General features: G+C 46.0%; 1 long non-coding RNA gene across 1 annotated transcript; it reads right to left on the bottom strand.

The window, feature by feature from the left end:
* Positions 1-3,187: 3,187 nt before the first annotated feature.
* LOC142578114 (uncharacterized) lies at positions 3,188-20,478 on the bottom strand. The gene is made up of 3 exons (XR_012827173.1): positions 20,213-20,478; positions 19,588-19,727; positions 3,188-3,394 (listed from the first exon to the last, which is right to left on the bottom strand). It is a non-coding gene; the product is annotated as an uncharacterized LOC142578114 (long non-coding RNA).
* Between the last annotated feature and the right edge of the window lie 1,667 nt (positions 20,479-22,145).

Below are 22,145 nucleotides of genomic sequence, written 5' to 3'. Positions count from 1 at the left end.
GTGTCTGTGCATTTGTCTGAGCATACGGTGGTTTTTTGCGTGTTTTTTTATATAAAGCTTGACAGTTAAAGTATAGCGCTCGGTCCTGTCCCATTTTTTCTTTCGTTAGCCTTGTTAGCGCTATAACTATGTCACAGCAAATATACCAACAACTAGCCCAATTTCTAGCGTTAACAACCTCGTTAGCCGTGCTACTGTCTAAAGCAGTGCTTCTCAAACTGCGGGTCATGACCCCAAATGAGTCATGACCCGCAGCCAACCATACCGCAACCAGTTTTGTCTCACCAAAATTGTAGTACTGGGTTTCTGCAGATATTGATATCTGTTCTACCAACCAGAGTATAGGCATAGTTGGACCCTTCCTGGCTCCCAGAAGGAAGGAATTAAAACAAGAGGCGGAAGGCAGAGAGTCGTTAAAACGGACGTTTGGGCGAGTTGGTAAGCTATATTTGAAACAGAACAGCGCGGTTTTGACGGGGACGACAGGGAGAAACGACACGGGCGGGCGCTGACTTGCAACTGAAGTTTATTGCTTGGAACGAAAAATATAGAACAGCACCAACCATTAGGAGAAACAAAAAAAAACATACATATACTCACAGTCAATCATACATGCTGCACTGAACAAGGGAGATAACTGTAATCATCATATCCCCCCCCCCCGCTAAATATTCCAGTTCTTTGGACGTAATGGATAAGGAGGGGCTACTGACGCATGCGTCTTTTGACCAGGCGATGTGCGCTGATTCGATGATTTGACGCGTTAGTTGTTTACTATGTTTACTTAAAATGATCGAAGCAGCGCACATCGCTCGGTCAAAAGACACATGCGTCAGTAGCCCCTCCTTATCGATTACGTCCAAACAAGTGGTATATTTAGCGGGGGGGGTGGGGGGGATATGATGGTTACAGTTATCTCCCTCGTTGAGTGCAGCAGGTACGATTGACTGTGTGTATATGTATGGTTTTTTTCGTTTCTCGTGTTGGTTGGAGCTGTTATATATTCTTCGTTCGAAGCAATAAACTTCAGTTGCAAGTCAGAGCTCGTCCGTGTCGTTTCTCCCTGCTTGTCCCCGTCAAAACCGCGCTGTTCTGTTTAAAAAAAAAAAGGCAGAGAGGTTAATCAGATTAAGTGTCTGGTTGGCCACTCCCAGAAAAAGTCTCATGAACCATTTGGGGTCGTGACCCGCAGTTTGAGAAGCGTTAGTCTAGTGGGTAGCGCATCGGGTGGCTGTACTGAGGAACAAGGTCTGACACTAACCGTCAGGCCAACTTGGTTCACTGGGTTTTTGGTTTTTGGTACTGGGTATGCGCTGCGTTTCAATGAACCTCTTGGGTGTATGGCATTAGATTTTTGCCACTTGGCCTGTGTTGCTCTTCAATAACCCTCTTTGACACTAACTTGGATAACTGGGCTTGTACCCCTGAGCATTTGCCGCACTTCTATGACAATAAATACACTTTAAAATTTATCCTGTACTCGGCGGAATCAAACCCATGCCTAACGCACACTTCGAGGCGGCTCTGCGAAATGGCACAGCGTGTGCAGTGGACAGCGCGAGAGAGAGAGCCTGGACGCATACACGTTTCGCGTGGGCGATACGGTGTGTGGCTGCATTGATAATCGCATTAATGTCCAATTCGTTGTTACATTGGTCCTGCCAGATTTTTTCAAATTTAAGATATGAAGAAGTCACCAGATCTCAACGATAGTTCCTTGCCCTGGACATGTTGATTACCTCAGGTCGCGGAATGGAATCCCGGCCACGGCGGCCGCATTTCGATGGCAGCGAAATGCGAACACGCCCGTGTACTTAGATTTAGGTGCACGTTAAAGAACCCCAGGTGGTCGAAATTTCTGGAGTCCTCCACTACGGCGTGCCTCATAATCAGAAAGTGCTTTTGCAATGTAAAACCTTATACCTTATTCTTTTTTTTATTACCTCAGGAGCTTCTCTTGCAATGCTCTCAGGCCAACCCGCACCTCTTTGCGCGAAATGGCAAATTTGTGCAAGCACCCTGAACTGTATTTAACGACGACAGAACGACGATGGCGCCACAACCTGAAGTTTTTCTGCATTATTCCTGCAAGCTCTCTATGGTCGCACTTCACATGTTTCTCCCCGTGCGTAAGCTGCCGACATCTTCACTGGACAGCTAGCAATGGGCACTTTCAACGGCCTGGGGCCTTATAACGTAAAACTATTCCAATATGTTTTATTCCAATCTACTGATATCAAATTTGCGTAACCGCCATCGCAAACATCCGGTGGTGACCCGCAGGGTTGTCTAAACAGACCAATCAAACGCTCTCCTCGTTTATAGGAGGTCACTTTTGTTTGCTCTAAAAACGAATTGTCTAAACTGAGCGGCTTGTCTTATCTAATTAGCTGATAAGAGGTGAGGAGCACGCTCAAGTGGATATGGATTCGATGGGGCTGAGCCAGTGCACTGAATATCGATAACCGGTTGAAGAGGCTCGTTCCGGCGTCTGCAACTGGTCTGTTTTCCCCTAATTAGCTTGCGGTGGCTGGTCGAAACGCGCAGCGGAATGCAACAGAAGGTTAAGAATGCCGCTAAAAAGGATCCTCTGCAAAGGAAAGTTGGCTGAGCCACGTCGAAAACGTTACACAGCCACGCAAAAAGCTTTATTCTACGCAAATAAACTCATCCTCTCCGACAGGTGCGTGTAGCCATGCCTGAGCCATCGGCGGCAGCCATCCTTTATTTATTAAAGAACGGGGCAGCCTGCTGCTATTCAGAGAAAAGTGCAGTTTTGTTCGGCATATTAACGCATCTTTAACGCGTACACGTCACTATGACGCGGTGAGTTTTCGCGGTTTTGTGACGTGCATGACAGGCAGGTGAAGTGGGTGCAGCCCTAAAACTTTTCACCAACAGCCCAGGGCTAATGGCGAACAGGGGTCGAATAAGGAATAACTATTTTTCTTTTGTACAATCCTATCATGCATGATCAGAGTGTACACGTCATATCAGATGGGGAGGTATCGCGGTTTGCGTGACGTCGCGCGACTGAAAGGCGAAGCGGAACTGACCCAAAAAAAGTTTTTGACCAATCGCGGAGGGCTGGTTGCAGAATTGGAATGGAAACGTTTGGAATAGCTTCACGTTTTAGCGCCCCTGTTTAATTGATAGCATGATACACCGCACTGATGGTAGAGGCCAAGTGCGGACAAAGTTTATTGCCTGGGTGTGACGGCATCGTTGTTGGTGTGCACTGTCCATCGGTCGGCTTTGGGGTCATACACCTCGATGGACGCGCGCGGCTGTCCGTCATCGGAGCAGCCTCCCACCACAGCCAGCACCTCGTACGGCAGCCGTGGCCGCCAGCGGTGGGGGGGTGAGCCACCGCATCCGCCGCAGAACAGGGAACCTGCATGAACGAAGCGACCGAGAAAAATTAGTTGAAAAATAAAAGCCAAAGGCGAGACTCTTCACTAATGGCGTGTGCTCATATACCGAGTCGATTAAGCGACGCAAGCGAACGAGACAGCAATGAAAAATTGTACCGGGCCAATTGGCGAGGGCATACGCGGTGCCCATCAAATTGCTATGCAGCGGCAATTCTGTGTACTGAACAAAGCCGGGGATATAAGATAATGATAGTGCCATTTTGTATTTATGCCAGTACTCTGCAAGAAAGCTATTTCATATAGCCATCTGATTCCGGCCGTACATAATAAGGTACAAAACAAGGTTTTATTACCGGGTACACCGTTTTCATTGTGATTACCAGGAGGCGTACGGTTGTACTGTATAACTGCTCTAAGGTGGGCGCATTCGCTGGCAAGCTGACACAGAGGGGCATTAGCGTAAAGCTCTTCCAAATGTTTCTATTCAGTTTCTGCAATCAGCCCTCCACGATTTGTCAAAAATATTTCGGGCCACCCCACTTCGCCTCTCTGTCAAGCGACGCCACGAAAACCTAGCGAACGTGCTATGACGTCTACACACCAATCATGCGTGATGAGATCGAACAAATGAAATATACTTATTTTCACTTGTACGTTTTTGCACCATTAACCTTTCACTATTTATAAATAGTTTTCGAGCCGCGCCTACATCGCCTGTCTTTCACGCGACGTCACAATATATCTAAAACTCACCCCGTCAAGATGACGTGCACGCATTAAAGAAGCTGTATTATACCGACCAAAACTGATCTCTTTTTCGGAATAGTCAAAGGACGCCTCGTTCCGAAAAGAATAGGAGATCGCTATCTACCGATGACTCTTGCGCTGGCTACTCGGAGCTGCCGAACACAATGGACTTACTTGCGTAGAATACAAACTTTTGCATGGCAGAATAACGTTGTCGAGGCCTTTCGACCCGTATGAGACATTGCTCTGCCAACTCTACTTTGCTGAGGATCCTTTATAGCGGCATTTTAGCCTTCCGTTGCACACCGCCACGTTTGGACGAGCCATCGGAAGTTAAACAAGCGCGGAAGCGGACCAATCGCAGACGCCGGCACCACACACCGCATCGGGTCATCTACTTTCACTGCGCTTGCTCGGCCCCACCGAAATCGCCTCCTGCCCTCCTCGCCTCCTGTCAGCCAATTATCTGGAAGAACCTGTCAAGGTAGGCAGTGTTATTCGCTTTGAAAGCAAACAGAAGTCACTATAGGACAGAGCGTTTCATTGGGCTGTCCAGACAGCGCGGCGGGTCACCGCCCGACGCTTGCGTCGGCGGTTACGCAAATCTAACATCAGAAGTTAGAATGGAAGCATATTGGAATAGTTTCACTTTATAGGGCCCCATGTTTGCTTGCCATAAGGAAGTGCTAGCGATAGTTCCGAGACTAACTCGCAGTGACTGGACAGTTGAAGCAGAGAACCAAGCTTATGCATGCTTTATAACCGGTTCACTTCCATCCTACGTTCTTGCTCGATGTTTGCAGGAAGCATAACAGTGTTTACACATACTTCCATGTTGACGTACTCTGCTCAAAGAGAGCGAGAAAGACCAGTGAAGCGCAGCACCCCCAGAACAGGGCGCAGTGACCGTTGCACTCTTCGACATAACCTCGGAGGCCTTGGCCGGCAGAAAAGACCTTCCGGTAGCGGTTTCTGTGGAGCTTCTTCACAACTTTCTTGCACCTTCGTCACTGTGCCGGTGTCGACGGCATTGATGAGCGATCGCAAACTTAGACTTCTGAATATTGATATATATGTACTTGAAACGCCCGACTTCAAGCTTGCGAAATCTTTCGCTTATATGTGGAACGTTATAGTAATAAATATTGAACACTTTGCTTACTACAACGATTATTCTAATAAAATATTCAATTCACTGTTTGAAAGAACATTTGAATGTGTCCCAAACATTAGAAGCTTCCTACAGCACCCGTACTACACATCAACAACTTTCGCATACTCCGTATGTTTCTACAAACGCACATTTTTTTTCCTACTGAGTACCAGCTTTATGCGTACGAGTGCTCTGAAACGACGCATTATCGAACTCTCACCCGACACACTTCTAGCCTCGGAATTTTAGAACGAAGCTGTTTTTGCGACTAGACCAGCTCAAGAACATTATTATGTTAGTTTTCACGCTGTTACGAAAACTAAAGCAACAAAGAAGTCTATATTTTGAAGAAATGTGGGAACTGTTAAGGGCAATAGGCAGGCAAGCTTTCAATATCTGTGCCAATCACCGGTTATATGAAAATTGCTAAGGCCTCGCTCACGAACCATGAATTAGCCCAATATGAAAGGCTTAAAAAATCTGTACTTCTACGTGCCATAACCAGCATATGATTATGAGGCACACCGTAGTGTGCGACTCCGGAATAATTTCGACCACCTGGGGTTCTTTAACGTGCACCTAAATCTAAGCACACGGGTGCTTTAGCATTTCGCCTCATCGAAATACGGCAGTCGTGGGCACCATGGCTGTAAAACGCTTAAAAAGTTTTATCCTTTATGTGGGCGGACAATAAATAAACGGGAGAGATTTCATATTAGAGGCTCGATTGCGCAACATTTGGACGACACACACAGAAGAGAAGCACACCACCACAGAGCGTTACTTGCAACTATCGTTTTATTCCGTTGTCAATGGAATAAATACTGGAAGATACTCGGGGGTGGGGGTGGGGGGGGGGGGGAGGGTAACGACAAAAACAAAAAGATTTTTACAAACATGGCCTTCCACCAATGCCAAGCCAGCTTTGTCATGTGATCATTTTTGACATCGCAAAATAGGAACCACGATACAAAATTGCAGATTAGCGCGTGAGGAAATATTTCCTTTACACTAAGGGAGACTGATGGAATGCTCACGCGCATACTTCCCAAACGTGCAACCTCAGTGGCTTCGATTATTTCTCGCATCATTTGACTGCTATCTTTGCTCACAATCTTGCATTTCTTAAAGAATGGCCGACATCCGCAATTTCTGCAATGTATCCCAAGGTGTTCGACGACTGCTTTTGAAACGTTATAGTCATGCTCTTTTAATCTTTCATTCAAACATCGTTCAGTCCATCCGATATAGTTTCTGCCGCACTGAAGTGGAATGGAATATACCACTGCCTTAATGCAGTCGATGAACTTTTTTGTGTGTTGTATTTCACAGCCTCCTTTCCGTGTGGCACCTAGGTATACCTTTGCACACATGCTCAGCAATTTTTCCGGTACGGAAAACACCACTTTTACATCGCATCTCTTACCAATTTTTTTTAACTCGGTGCGCGATCGAATGGATGTACGGCATCACCACTATCTTTTCTCGTGTGCTTGGACCGCAAGACTCCTTCCCAGATAACGGTGCCCTGGTTCCGATTTCCTTGAGCAAACATTGTACCACAGATACTAATACATGGAACGGATAACCTGCCCCCGTGAACCTGCGCGTTTGCTCCCGAAAGCTGTCAGCAATGCTGTGATGGCAGGATTGTTGCAACGCGTTTCTGTAACATGACTTAACTATGGCTTAAGTATGCGCTCCAGTCATTGTTGTTGGCAATACGAACCGCGTGCAAATAAGCCTCTTTTGCCCTTCGAATCTGCGCATTCGAAAGTCGTAAGACGAGCCATAGTTAAGTCATGTTACAGAAACGCGTTGCAAAAATCGTGAGGAAAAGCGCGAGAGGAAATGGATTTCTTCACGCGCTAATCTGCAATTTTGGATCGTGGTTCCTTTTTTGCGATGTAAAAAATGATCACATGACAAAGCTGGCTTGGCATTGGTGGATGGCAATGTTTGTAAAAATCTTTGTTTTTGTCGTTACGCTCCCCCCCACCCACCCCCTGAGTACCTTCCAGTATTTATTCCATTGACAAGGGAATAAAACGATAGTTGCAAGTAGCGCTCTGTGGTGGTGTGTTTCTCTTCTTTGTGTGTCGTCCAAATGTTGCGCAATCGAGCCTCTAATATGCTATACCAACATGCCCAGTCCTCAACCTTGGAGAGATTTCATAGTTGGAGGCGATAGGGACCGCTATATGGGCAACGCGTACCCAACGTGTCTTATGTTTTTCGAGTATCTGTGTCATTTAAAAAAGAATTCCTGAGTACTCGTGCTCTCTCACCTTATTATATCTGATAAACGGCATGTAGTTGCTCCTCCCTGATCTTCTTGGTGAACTACGCGATGGAAGAGGTTTATATTTCTTCGACGTAGGAAACATGATGCGCGTAACGAACGGTGGATGTTTCATCTGTGTAGCCTAATTACAGCCTTTGTAGAAAGATACTTATCCAAGCATTCAAGAGTGTCGTACACTGTAAAGAAGTTAACACCCTCGAAAGTGAATAAAAGGGTGCGAATTACAGACCGATTTACACCATTATTCACTTGAAGGATGTAAATTACATGACAGCGTGCTTCCACAATCCGCTATGGATTTCGCAAAGTACTAACGCAACTGCACAAGACATGAGCTTTAATTTCGGTTAAAATATTTGGAATGTTAAGAGGAAGGTGTGGCGAAACCTTCGTGTTCGTAGTTTACGTAGAAGCATAAAAAAGAATTACTGAACCGTCGCGTTTAGAGCGCAGCTCTTAATAGCCCGTTCCTGCGGCGAGCGTCGGCGACGTCGTCGTAACCGAGCGAAGGAGCGCAGCGAAGAATGAAGGCAAATGCGGGGCGCAACAGTAGATGAAAGCACAGGGCCAGCGCTGGTCCTGCGCTCTTCCATGTCCGTGTGTTTTGTGTGTGTGTGTGTGTTTTTTTTTTAGGGGGGGGGGCTGTTTCAAATGAACAAAACAGAGGCCATAGGGAAGATAGGAGGAGGAAAGCGCTGGAGGAAGGTACAGCGGAACCATGAGGTGGAAAGCGGAGCGGAGCGGAAGGGAGACGGCCTGCGCATGCGCCGCATTTACGGCGGCCCGGGCATCCACAGCCTCGCGTGCGATCTCGTCTGCGCTTCGAGGGGGCGGCGTCTGCTGAGGTGGCGTGAGATGGCGGCGTCCACGGCGTCTGCTGCTGTGGTCAGTCCGCTGTACCAGCGTGTGTGACGGGAATCACTGCTCCTGCAAGGGGTGATGGCGACCGGCTGCGCGTAAGGCTCGATGTGACGCTTGCTTGGGCGTCGTTGCCACTTACACTGCTGGCACGATTTTCCCGGGACGATGGGCCACCCTCGTCGTTGGTGGAACGACAGTGCGAGAAGCGGAGTGCAGGGCGAGCTCTGTGACGACTATGGCTATACGATAAAGGGTCGGAGTAGCGCGCGCCGTCTGTATGGAAACAAAGCGCTGTATGCACTGTAATATCATCTACACCCTTAAACGTGAAAAAGGGTTAAATGTGTATATAACTCAAACCCTTAGGGTGTGATTTATATCACTGACGCCCTAAGGGTGTGAGTTATATACACAGTTGCACCCTTTTTCACTTTTAAGGGTGTAAATTATTTTACAGTGTGAGCGGAGGTTTGTCTGCGGCGGCTGCTGTGAATCGCAACCACGCGTCACTGACGCGCTCTCTCTCGCGATCTCCCGATTAGCGAGGCAGTCGCGCCAAACTTCACTCCGTTTGGAACCTGGCGCATGAAACAGAATGTGCGCGCCAACCAATATATCGCGAAATGAAAACACGTATAGAGCTACGATCAGAGGTATTCAGAGACCTGAATTGGGAAGAATTGGGGATAAGAGTTAATGGAGAATACCTTAGTAACTTGCGATTCGCTGATGATATTGCCTTGCTTAGTAACTCGGGGGACCAATTGCAATGCATGCTCACTGATCTGGAGAGGCAAAGCAGAAGGGTGGGTCTAAAAATTAATCTGCAGAAAATTAAAGTAATGTTTAACAGTCTCGGTAGAACAGCAGTTTACGATAGGTAGCGAGGCACTAGAAGTTGTAAGGTAATACATCTACTTAGGACAGGTAGTGACCGCGGATCCGGATCATGAGACTGAAATAATCAGAAGAATAAGAATGGGCTGGGGTGCGTTTCGCGGACATTCTCAGATCATGAACAGCAGGTTGCCATTATCCCTCAAGAGGAAAGTATAATAGCTGTGTCTTACCAGTTCTCACGTACGACGCAGAAACCTGAAGGCTTACGAAAAGGGTTCTACTTAAATTGAGGACGACGCAACGAGCTATGGAAAGAAGAACGATGGGTGTAACGTTAAGGGATAAGAAAAGAGCAGATTAGGTGAGAGAACAAACGCGAGTTAATGACATCTTAGTTTAAATCAAGAAAAAGAAATGGGGCATGCATGGGCAGGACATGTAATGAGGAGGGAAGATAACCGATGGTCATTAAGGGTTACGGACTGGATTAGAAGGGACGGGAAGCGTAGCAGGGGGCGGCAGAAAGTTAGGTGGGCGGTTGGGATTACGAAGTTTGCAGGGACGACGTGGCCACAATTAGTACATGACCGGGGTAGTTGGAGAAGTATGGGAGGCCTTTGCCTTGCAGTGGGCATAACTAGGCTGCTGCTGCTGCTGCTGCTGCTGATGATGATGATGATGATGATAGAGCTGCGTTCAAATTTCGCATTGACGAGTATCGTAATCGTCGGTGAAATTTTTCCTTACTTCGACGGCGCAATAGAACGTTTGCAATCCCTCCATCCGGCGTGCTCGATAAACTAGACGGGACAACCTGTTCATAATTCGTGAAAATAAGCGGAAAGTTATGGACTAAACTGAACGGAAAATTCGAAACATATGGGCTAATTGCGGCTTTTGCTATAAATTGCGCATGTAAGTTGCTCAGGAGCGTTATGAGTTTTACCACCGGCATTCAACTCACCGCCAATAAATAATCACAACCAACCAGCACCCAACTTTGTGGGAACATATGAGCCCTTATGGGAATTCTGTTTGCGAAGTTCAATATGTGTGCATCAAATACAGTCTTTACAAACAAACAAAAATCAAGAACATTGCTCCCAAATGTCACGCTGCCCGTATTCGCTGCCTTACCCGCCAGGGTGGCGTATGGCTATGGCTGTGCGCTACTAAGCCTATAGAGAGTGGGATCGAATTCCAACCGCGGCGGCCCCACTTCGGTGGCGGTGAAGCGCGAAAAAGCCCGTGTACCGTGCACGTTAAAGAAACCAGGGTGGTCAAAATTGTTCCGGTCTCCCTTAATACGGCGCGCCTCATAATCAAATGCGGGTTCTGGCTTGTAAAAATTCAGAATTCGTTTCAAATTTATTATACGCGTTTCCTCGTGCATGAAAAAACATTTCACTGCACAATGTTTATAATTGACTCCAGTGAGGCATCCTAAGTGCAATTTGTCCCGAAATTATAAGGTTACTGGTCTAATCAAGAGCGTTAAGAATAATTATTGAACATCTGTTTCTTTTTACGTGTTTTCATACGCTATGTGAGGTTGGCCAGGCTTCCTCATTGAAGTAAGTGATGCACCATGTTTCGGTAAGGTCAAACTAAAGGCCAGGCGATGTGTGACGTGCAAAAAATGTTCCATGTAAGTTGATTGATGGCAACTATTGAAAAAAAGTTTAATTATGCAAGCTGTCTGAAGAGTCGTGAGTGTATTTTACGAGCGGTGCATAACTTAGCCCGCTGTCCTGATAAAACTACAAACTCCACCAAAGTCAAATTTAGCCAGAATGTAGTAAAATGTCTTCCCAATACTCTGCGTCCCATTACTGTGCGAAGGGAAATACCTATGCATTAAATGCAACTTTTCATTGAAAAATTCTTGGCCATGTGCTTGAAAGAGATATGTTAACTGCCTGCGCTATGTTTCCGAGTGGCCCGAGGGAACCCTAAGTTACGAAACGTATACACTGAGTGAAAGTGTGGGCAGGCTATGGGTAATCTATACACAAAATTAATAGTGTTTCGCCGAATACGTCCTCTGTAATAAATTGAGTAGCGAAGCGTTCAAGCTAGAGCACGTGTAATTCGGCGAACGGCGCAAAATTTTGAAAGTAGCCATCACACTACAAATGCAACCAAAATCAAACTTACGAACAACAGGCGGACTAGAATAGAAAATGTGTGTGAAGTTAAATTCTGTGGATCCAATACAGCTTTTGGAAGAAAGTTTTTAAAAAAGTGCTTCCAAATGTCACGCTGCCCTTATTGGCTGCAACTTCCAGTTTTCCGAGGAACTGCTTTACCAAATTTTCATATTTAAAAGCAATTAGTGGCATTCGTGTGCAATGTGAATTGAAATTTTAATGTTACTGGCTTAATAAGAAGCGTTACAAAAATGATGAATTCTCGTTTTTTACGGTATTTCAATGCGTGCTAAGATGTTTGCCTGCTTTCCTTGGCTAACTAAAGGGGGTTATATTGTTTCTGTTCGCTTAAAGCAATACCCAGGTAATGAATAATGTGTACGCAATGTTCAGAACTGGTGGCTTCATTGTTGCTTTAGCAGAATATTACATATGCGAGCGCTCTGGCGCGGTATGACTGTCTTAACGCCGGCTTTGGTCCGTTTGCCTGGCTGACTGACTGTGGTGGCCTGACTTGGGTGGCCTGACTGCCACCTAATTAAATTAACAAAAGTGGTGTGACCACTACAGCAATTTTTTTTGTGCCAAGGTAATTGCTCTTGAAATGAATACCGAATTTGATAAAAAATTAGGCAAACGCCCGAAAGTGTCATACTGCCGTTATCAGCCATGCTTCCTAATAAAGCCAGCTGTTTAACTCTATTTTACACCATGTTTACGTTTACTGGAAAGGGTAGTTTATATTCATTGCGATATTTGACAAAACGTATATTTTCCATGGCCGGATTACAAGCGTTGAAAATAATTACTGGACTTTCCTTTCTTACGCTATTTTTTCCGTTATACGGGGTTTATAATAGGCGTGTACGTTGTTCTCGGTGAACTACAAATGACAGATTGTTTTCTTTCAAATTAGCGGTAGGTTATATGTAATGTGAAAAAAAAGGTTCAATGTGTGTGGAGAAATGACAGGTGCCTTAGGGGTAAAATACGTATGCAGGTTATCCGGAGCGTTATAACTGTGTCGCATAGAAAAATGCAGCGTTTGGGACCTACGGCATTTGGGAGCATTTAGAATAGGCATTCTGCATCACATTTAGTCGGAACTACAACGTAGCTGTAAAGGAATAGTGACGATTGAATCAGTGCCCACGCCTATCGTAGCCACGCGATATCGGCGAATTAGATTGCGTCCTTGCCAAGTGTGATGGCAGATAATATCTCATAAATTAATCAGGACGGAACTCTGCAGACATTTATAATTTTCCCTCATGGTGTTCGCTGAATGGAGATCGTCTTCGCCAAGTGAAATAATAAAGCCAGGGTCCTTCAATAAATGTATTCAGAAACCATGGTAAAGCCCACTGAGTGTCAGTGCCGAAAATAAAAATAGAATGCGCCGCGCCCCCTTTATTATGTCTTTCTTTAAGAATCAGTCAGTAAGACGATTGTTTATGTTCCCTTGATCGGAATGAAAAGAACCACCGTATAAAAGCTGCAGCACTCAACAGCCTGACGAAACGAAATACTGGAGACCTGCTGGGCTGCTTGGTGCCCGATTACGGAAATAAAACAGTGCAGAAGCAACAACGGGGACCAACGACCGCGGTGTCGTCTTTCTTTGGTAGCCGTTATTGCTTGTGCGCTATTTAATTTTTGTACTGACGAGACGGCTGCTTTACTGGCTTCACAACAACTGGCAGCTACATCGAGCGTGGTACCAGCGGAATGGTGCTTAGCGCAGTGACGATGTATGGCGTTTAATGGCGGAAAGGCAAGCAATGACCAAAGAGCGCTGTGACATATGGTAATAAATTGTGTAAGTAATATGCATTAAAGGATGAAATTGAGTTGCAAACCTAGACGTCATGTGGCTGCGAGAGGCATAACATCAAGTCAATGTAAACTGCGTAAAATATATAAGCATCAAAATAATGACAATGACTCATGATGAAAAAGGGCATAAAACGTTTCGATACGAGGAAGCGAGCGGTGCAGCGGTGGCGTAGAGGTAGAGCATCCGCCTCGCGTGCAAGAGGGTCATGGTTCGAATTTCGGTGCCGCGCAAGTTTTCCACCCGATTAAAAAAAATCTACGTGTTGATAAAATTGCATAAACAGGCCTGGAGTGCGGCCTGTTCACGATGACCAAAACAGGTAACGCACTCCCTCACCAGAGCAGGATTGGCCACCCTTGTGCAGTATTTGGCCACAACCTCCCATATGAATACAACAATAAAACCCCGGCCCTCAGTCCCCAGCAGCTACGAAGCAAATGACCACGGCGGCGGTGAGACCTGTGACGTCGCAGAGGGTGCTAAGAACCCCTGGATCCGGACAGGCCGCCATTTGAACCTGGCAACGTTTGACGCCAGAACGTTATCTAGGGAGGCGAGTCTAGCAGTGCTATTGGAGGAATTAAGGGCAGTAAATGGAATATAAAAGGGCTCAGTGAAGTTAGGAGGACAAATGAAGCATATACAGTGATAAAAAGCGGGCATGCCCTGTGCTACCGGGGCTTAGCGGAGAGAGGAGAACTACGAGTCGGATTCCTGATTAATAAGAATATAGCAGGTATCATACAGGAACTCTATAGAATTAACGAGATGTTGGCAGGTCTTGTTGTGAAACTTAAGAAGAGGTCGTACAGGTCTACGCCCCTACATCCAGTAATGATGACCAGGAAGTCGAAAGCTTCTATGAAGACATGGAATCGGCGATGGGTAAAGTCAAAACAAAATACACTATACTGATGGGCGGCTTCAATGCCAGGGTAGGCAAGAAGCAGGCTGGATACAAGTCAGTGGGGAAATATGGCATAGGCTCTAAGAATAGTAGGGGAGAGTTATTAGTAGACTTTGCAGAAAAGAATAATATGCGGATAATGAATACCGTCTTCCTCAAGCGGGATAGCCGAAAGTGGATGTGGAGGAGCCCGAATTGCGAGACTAGAAATGAAAGAGACCTTAAGCCCTGCGCTAACCCTGGCATCATACAAGATGTGGACGTGCTCAGCAAGGTGCGCTGCAGTGACCATAGGATGGTAAGAACTCGAATTACCGTAGACTTGAGGAGGGAACCGAAGAAACTGGTACATAAGAAGCCGATCAATGAGTTAGCGGTAAGAGGGAAAATAGGGGAGTTCCGGATAAAGCTGCAGAACAGGTATTCGGCTTTAACTCAGGAAGAGGACCATAGTGTTGAAGCAATGAACGACAATCTTATGGGCATCATTAGGGAGTGTGCAATAGAAGTCGGTGGTAACTCCGTTAGACAGGATACCAGTAAGCTATTGCAGGAGACGAAAGATATGATCAAGAAACGCCAATGTATGAAAGCCTCTAACCCTACAGCTAGAATAGAACTGGCAGAACTTTCGAAGTTAATCAATAAGCGTAAGACAGCTGACATAAGGAAGTATAATATGATAGAATTGAACATGCTCTCAGGAACGGAGGAAGCCTAAAAGTAGTGAAGAAGAAACTTGGAATGGACAAGAATCAATGTATTGCGTTAGAGACAAAGCCGGCAATATCATTACTAATCTGGATGAGGTAGTTCAAGTGGCTGAGGAGTTCTATAGAGATTTATACAGTACCAGTGGCACCCACGACGATAATGGAAGAGAGAACAGTCTAGAGGAATTTGAAATTCCACAAGTAACGCCGGAAGAAGTAACGAAAGCCTTGGGAGCTATGCAAAGGGTGAAGGCGGCTGGGGAAGATCAGGTAACAGCAGATTTGTTGAAGGATGGTGGGCAGATTGTTCTAGAAAAACTGGCCACTGAAAAACTGGCCACCCTGTTTACGCAATGCCTCATGGCATCGAGTGTACTGGAATCTTGGAAGAACGCTAACATAATCCTAATCCATAAGAAAGGGAATCCATAAGAAAGGGGCCGCCAAAGAGTTGAAAAATTATAGACCGATCAGCTTACTGTCCGTTGCCTACGAAGTATTTACTAAGGTAATCGGAAATAGAATCAGGAACACCTTACACTTCTGTCAACTAATGGACCAGGCAGGATTCCGTAAAGGCTACCCAACAATAGACCATATTCCCACTATCAATCAGGTGATAGAGAAATGTGCGGAATATAACCAACCCTTATATATAGCTTTCATTGATTACGAGAAATCGTTTGATTCAGTCAAAACCTCAGCAGTTATGGAAGCTTTACGGAATCAGGGTGTTGACGACCCGTAAGTAAAAATACTGAACGAAATTTATAGCCGCTCCGCAGCCACCGTAGTCCTCCAAAAGAAAGCAACAAAATCCTAATAAAGAAAGGCGTCAGGCAGGAAGAGGCGATCTCTCCAATGCTATACTCAATACTGAATTGTGACGGGGAAAAAAACACCGACTGAAAGAACTCGTTGTAAGAAGGAGCAATCACTGCAGGATCAGTAACTGCAATGCTATGTGAATCTTTGTCCTTTTTCGACATGTCACGCAAAAATTTATCGGGAGACGACCTCATGAAATCTGTCAATGTTTCTTTGTAATATCTATTATTAGCTTCAGTAATCGTAGAACGCAGTTGTGCAGACAATTCAGTTATTTTTGCGGGGTCTTTTATTTCCGTTTCTGGCGTGTTATTCTACGCTTTAGATGGATGATTTTCCTTTTGATCCAAGGGTTCCGCTTTGTTTTCCTTCTTTTACGAAGCGGCACGAATTTGCTAATACAATGCAAAATAATATGCTTGAACGATTCCCACATGGTATTGATATCACCGTGAGAATCAAAACTGCCCAGTGCAAATGACAAGCAGCCAATGATACTTGTGTCATCAGCTTCGAAAAAATTGGGAACATATGTAATCGCCTGTTTACGTGCTGACATTGTTTCGTTATGTGCCATCTGAACGAAGACACCTTCATGGTCTAGATACCCTTCTCAACCAACACTTCAAGCTGGTCGAAGCGCCCGTCAAGGAATACCAGATCCAGGATAGACGGACTTTCCCCTGACTTTCGCGTACTTTGACGAACAATTTGTGAAAGGTCATGGGTGAATGCAGCGTCAAGGAGCAAATCGCAGTGTGCCTATTCCCGCGACTCTGTTGCGAATGTGTCCCAGCTAATCGCAGGTAAATTGAAGTCACCGGTTAGGAGTAGCCGGCAGTTGCGCTTTTTGTTTGCTTCTAAGTAACTCCGTAACGACTCTAAGAATGAGAAAGGCGAGTTTCGCGGTCGGTACACTATACCGAGAAGTACTGGTGACGTTCCAATATTCATTTTACACCAAAGACTTTCGTGTCCTGGGATACCGCTTAGTGTTTTGATTTGAATATTTTCTTTCATTATTACAACGCCGCCTCCTCGAGACTGTCGATGCCGACGTACTATCTGGCATCCGGGAGGTAATATCTCATTATCTTGAATCTCTGAACGCAACCATGTCTCTGTGATCTTAACGTCTCGATCATAATTTACTAAAGTGTACTTTAAGCCTGCATTATTATTCACGATACTTCTAGCATTAGAAATAGCTAGACGAAATTCATGATGCCCTCTCTGTTTCGGTCAGTCCTGGCTTACTGCTGATTACGCCTGACCTTGGGTGCTATTCTGGACACGCATGGCGGCTGCACGGCCGCCATTATCCGCCATGTTTACTCTCTGATTGGCTGTCGAGAGGTCACGTGCTTTGAAATTTGTGCCGGGAAGCGGAAGTATTGCAAAATGCAATTTTGCGTTTTCATCAAGATGACGAAACGTGACGTGGAGCTGCAAATATTATGGACTAATACATTTTTTTGGTCCTAGGCAGCTATATTGCGATGTTAGCGCTTCAAAAAGAATGTGAGCGGTAGCATGCACAACCAGTGCAATGCATGTGCAATTGCGCGAATATGTGGTGGTGATTCAAGTTATGCGCCATGCCAGCTTGCTGATTGGCTGAAGGAATATCTCGTGATGTGCGTCACAGGAAGGGCTGTTTCGTAAGCGTCATTTTGACGATGCGTGACGTTGCGCTGGGCCGCCATTGCTGAGATTTTCCGCCATAATTTTTGCTGCAACGAGCCGCGCGAATTATGCTAATGAGCAGCCATATGCAATGGCAGCCGAGAGGAATGCGTATCGCCACATTTTCTCCGTCGTTTGGCGCCACGAAAATCTTTTGTTCATAACGCGTGCTCATAGTATTTGCATCGCTCTCGGGTGGTGTTGGCATTTGTGTTTGGGGCCATCATATTTTAAAAGAACGCGCGTATACGAAATAATATTGGTTGCACATAACAAACTTTCGGCAATGTTGTTCACTTTTCACTGCTGCATTTGTATTCTAATCAAGATTAATGCCTTTTCGCACAATCAAAAGTTATGACAACGGGCTCTTTCTAATTTATGAAAAGAAATGTACGCAAGGCGGCGCCTTGAAGTTTCCTCCCGTGGTACGAGAACCAGCCAAATGAACAAGAGATGGCAGCGCCGGCGCTTGCGTCGCGCTAGTGGGTATCTCTGGCGCGCGCAACGCTATCGGTGATATTCGGCCGTTTCTCAGCCAGCCGAGTCGGGCTGAGTCACTTGCGTTTCACAAGATAGCGATAACGTGGCCTAGAATGTGCGCGCATCACCACTGGTAGGTCGCGTATGTTGTCTCAAGCAAAAGAACAAGCGAGTTGGCGCCAACATGCGATGACTCATTCCATTTTCCGGGGACACGCATCCTAGCTATTGAAGCAGACGACGTCTTGTACGCAGCAGACGACGGAAGCGAGAAGCGTTTTCGACCGAATAATCATATGCTTTGAGATAGCTGCTTTATTTTTACTGCGGAGGAAAACTGTTTTTCTTTACTGATAACGCTACATTCAGTGCCTACATTTCAGTTTCTTAGGCGAAACGTCAAGTTAGCGTCACGTTACGTAAGCAAAACTGGGCCACCAGCGCCATTTTGTTTGCGCCGCGCCTACGTCACGCTCCGAAGAAAATGGCGGAATGTCCAGAATAGCGCCCCTTGACTCGAGGGTTCTTTTCGTCGTCCCAATAGTACATGTCACCATCGATGGACAGTTTAACATAGTGAAGACGCACGCGCTGTCCTTGTTTTCGTTCATCCTGCGCAGAATTCCAAAAAAAAAAGCTTGCGTTTGGTCACTGTTTCCTTGCTGTAGTTATCAGAAATGGATATGCCAGTTCCCTTTAGTTTTTTACAGTTTTTGTATACTTTTGACTTTTCTCTGGAATCGTAAAGCTTTAGAATAACAGGTCGCGGCTGTTTGCTCTGCCGTTTCCCGATCCTATGTATTCGTTCAACTGTGTGCAGAGTTACGTTCAGCTGTTTATCAAATAAATCGATGAGCACTTTTGTAGATAATTCTTCAGTTGTTTCCTTTTTGCCCTCCGGGATTTCGAAAACCCATGAGGTTATTTCGTGTTCTTCTGTCTTGCAATGACACAAGCCTATCGTCCAGCGTTTTTACAGACGCGTTCAGGGTTTTGTTTGCCTTATTCAACTCAGCTATCACTTTGCCTTGGTCCCTGACAACCTGCACCGTCTTCCCAACTTGTTTTATTCATTCGCCCAAGGCTGCTAAATCCGTTTTGATGGCTTGTTGCCGGTCAAACAGTTCTTTCGAGAGCGCTGCTGTGCTAAGACCTGGATTTGTCTCAATGTCACCAGATAACAACAGACATAGAGAAGCGAATGACAAATAAAGCACTTTTGGGCACGGCAGCACTACAATGAAGCGATTATCATTTTTGTAACCATAATACGAATAGAAACCAACCTGCTCTAGGAACAGAAGACGAGTTACAGGTGACATGGCTTCTACGGTGCCAGCGTGCCCACTGTTACGATTTCTTCTAATTGCAAACGTTACGTGAACGGGTACGTACATTCTGGAACATACGCGAGCACCAGTGATTACTTCGTATGTGTGATGAATCATGCATAACTAACCAGGTAAAGTTACCCATTGACCAGATTTTAACAAATGACGACTCCATCGCCGTTATCCTTGTGCAACCAGTGTTACTTGTTCTGCTGGACCACAAAAAGATAAATCTTAAACTATCGCTTTTCGCTCTTCTGTTCTCCGCTCTTGCTACAACGTGACACCATACTGGGTGATATTCACTAATTGCTTAGCCGGAGAATCGGAGCTTCGTACACGAAACGCATGTTTTCAAGTTCCATATCTCACCTGGTGTTAGGGTGGCCCGCAGCACCAGCGGACTGGGCTGGCAGCGACAGAGACCCCGCTGCAGGGCTTCCTCAACGGCCTCCTGGTATTCCTTGGTACGGACCAAATCCGGACATCGCTGCCGGATTTCGTCCAGTTCCCTGTTCACCAGTCGCCATCAGCCGTAACGAATGTTCATCAGTCGCCAGCCAATAAAAAGCTAGGTTTGCAAGTATGCAGGTGCAGGGCGTCAGAATGAATTGTTTTTCGTTTCGGTTTTAGTTTCGTTCCAGCGAAAAAAGTTCCGTTCCGGTTCAGCTCAGGAACGAAAAAAAGAAACTATGATCCTTAACGGTTCAAAAGGCTTTTGGTTCTCATGCAAGAATTTAAGAAGAAAAGTAACGATATAGAAATAAAATTTATATTTTTCAATAAGTGAATTACGAATTCTGAGATCATGCTCAGTGCCTTGAATCGAGCCACTGACACGATCTCAGAAATAGCAAATCATCGAGTGTACCCGCCAAATGCGAAACCGCGGTTCCGATAAAACGAACTCAAACGAACATTAACGAAAGATAACACTTCGGTAACAAAGCATTGTACCGGTAGAAAACGAAACGATAAGCTCTTCAGCGCGCAATACCTGGGTTTTGCTGCGATGCCAGTCTGCTAGTGCACCGAGCGGCAAGCATGGATTAGCGGAGCGTTTGACCAGCTATTGCCCGCACTATCTTTGCCTGAGACACGCGCTTATGCGGACCCCTGAGACACGGCCGCCGGATGAAATGAAGAAGGTGCTCCCTGCCGCGTCAGGCGGGCTGCAATGGGAGCGAACGTGACACCCGTGGTTCCATTCTCGGCCGTTTGGCTGGGTAGCTGGGTCGAACGGCGCTAACTGCTGGGGACGGGACGCGTCGGCGACGGCGTTCCAGGCGCGTTCCTGACGCACTTTGTATACCGATTACTCGGCAGGTTTCTTTTCAAGAACTTGTATTGACTCACAAAGGGCGTTATCGTAGTCACGAAAAAAAAAACAGTTGCTCCCGGAGCAGAGAAGCTACGGGAAAGGGCGGTTTGATGAGTTGACCGCGGCGCCGGAGCGTATCAAGGACTTCCGCTGCATAGGCGCGCGCTCACGCCACGCGCGCCACCAATCAGAGTCGTTTCGCTTCCGCCGGAGAGGGAATGGGCGGGAAAGTGTACCGCGTGCGCTGCGCCGGCTTCGTTTCCGTTCAGTTTAGTCTCGGAAAGCGGATGCGACGGCTGCGCGTTGTGCGTTTCCCAAAAGAATAGGAAACCTCCGACGAGCGGCAGCGAGAACTCGCCCGTGAAAGGGCTCGCCGTCGCCTCGTCGATCCAGCCGTTAGAGCCGCGCGAGCTTAGTCAGCCAGCAACGAGAAGCTCACGTTCCGAGGGAGCGGGAGGCCGAAGCAATCCGGCACCATTACCTGTGGGTCCCTTAACCGTGATGAAGGTCAGATGCACGCAAGACAAGCTTCGTTTACCCCCATTTCCCCGTAGGGGAAAGGTTGGTCTTGCTTTTTTTTTTATCCAGCGGCCGTGCCTGAGATACGCGGTGATGCTGACGTTGCCTCACGTCGGTTGCTTCGGATGACCTAATTTCTCCTAGAACCCAAAATCGATAAAATACATGCCGGTTTCCTTGCGCAACAAAATAATTAATAACGTTTCGGTTACGTGTTATCATTTCGCCAAAAAATATCGTTCTTATTTCATTTTCTTTTCGTTCCATTCTGACACACTGCAGGTTTAACCTTAACTAGCAACTCCTCGTGAAATTTGCATGTGAAGAGGATTTCTTCGTGACCCACTGTAGAGGCACAGAGGCAACAGGGTGAGTTCGATCAGTCCAAGGTCGTGTGTTGGATCGCGCCCGTGGAGGTCGCGTTCTGATCGGGAGGGGGGGGCGGGGGGGGTTGTAGAAACACTCGCCATGGTAGAGAACCACAGGTGGTAAAAACTAGCCTTGAGAATCCCGCTTCGGCGTGCTTTATAATTACATTGCGTTTCTGGTACGTAAGATAACGGAATAGGATTTGCTTTCCGCATTTTTCCTCTGCCTACTGTAATCTGTGTTATTTTTAGACAAAAGCTAAAATACACCCACTCTAGTGCTCAACTTCTCGCCCATCTTTTTCCAATTATATGGCAAAAATTTGAAACTGCAATTCTGGTATCATTTCTCAATCGAAAATGTGAACATATCGGCAGAATTCGACGTAAATAAAATACATTTAACTAAAGCAAATCCTCCCTGCGAGACTGACCATCGTAATTAATAAAAAAAACGATATGCTAGAATTATTTGAAGAGCGCAGGAAAAAATTCAGATTCGGGTATCTTTCTTCAACTTCTTAGCAAGAAAGACTCATTATTACACGACCCTCCACAATGATGTGGCACCAATAGTATGCTGGCAAACAAGAAATCACCACCGTAGTTCTCACTGAATAACTGACTGACTTGCTTACTTACTGAGTCAATCTATCGAAATTCAGCAAGTTCAGTCAGTCGGTCTAGCCAGTTTTTCATCACGTGTACTAAACAACTTGCTG

Source organism: Dermacentor variabilis, chromosome 4 (genome assembly GCF_050947875.1).
Source record: "Dermacentor variabilis isolate Ectoservices chromosome 4, ASM5094787v1, whole genome shotgun sequence".
Taxonomy (NCBI): domain Eukaryota; kingdom Metazoa; phylum Arthropoda; class Arachnida; order Ixodida; family Ixodidae; genus Dermacentor; species Dermacentor variabilis.
Note: the sequence above shows the minus strand (reverse complement) of the source record. Positions and strands in the feature narration are given on the sequence as shown.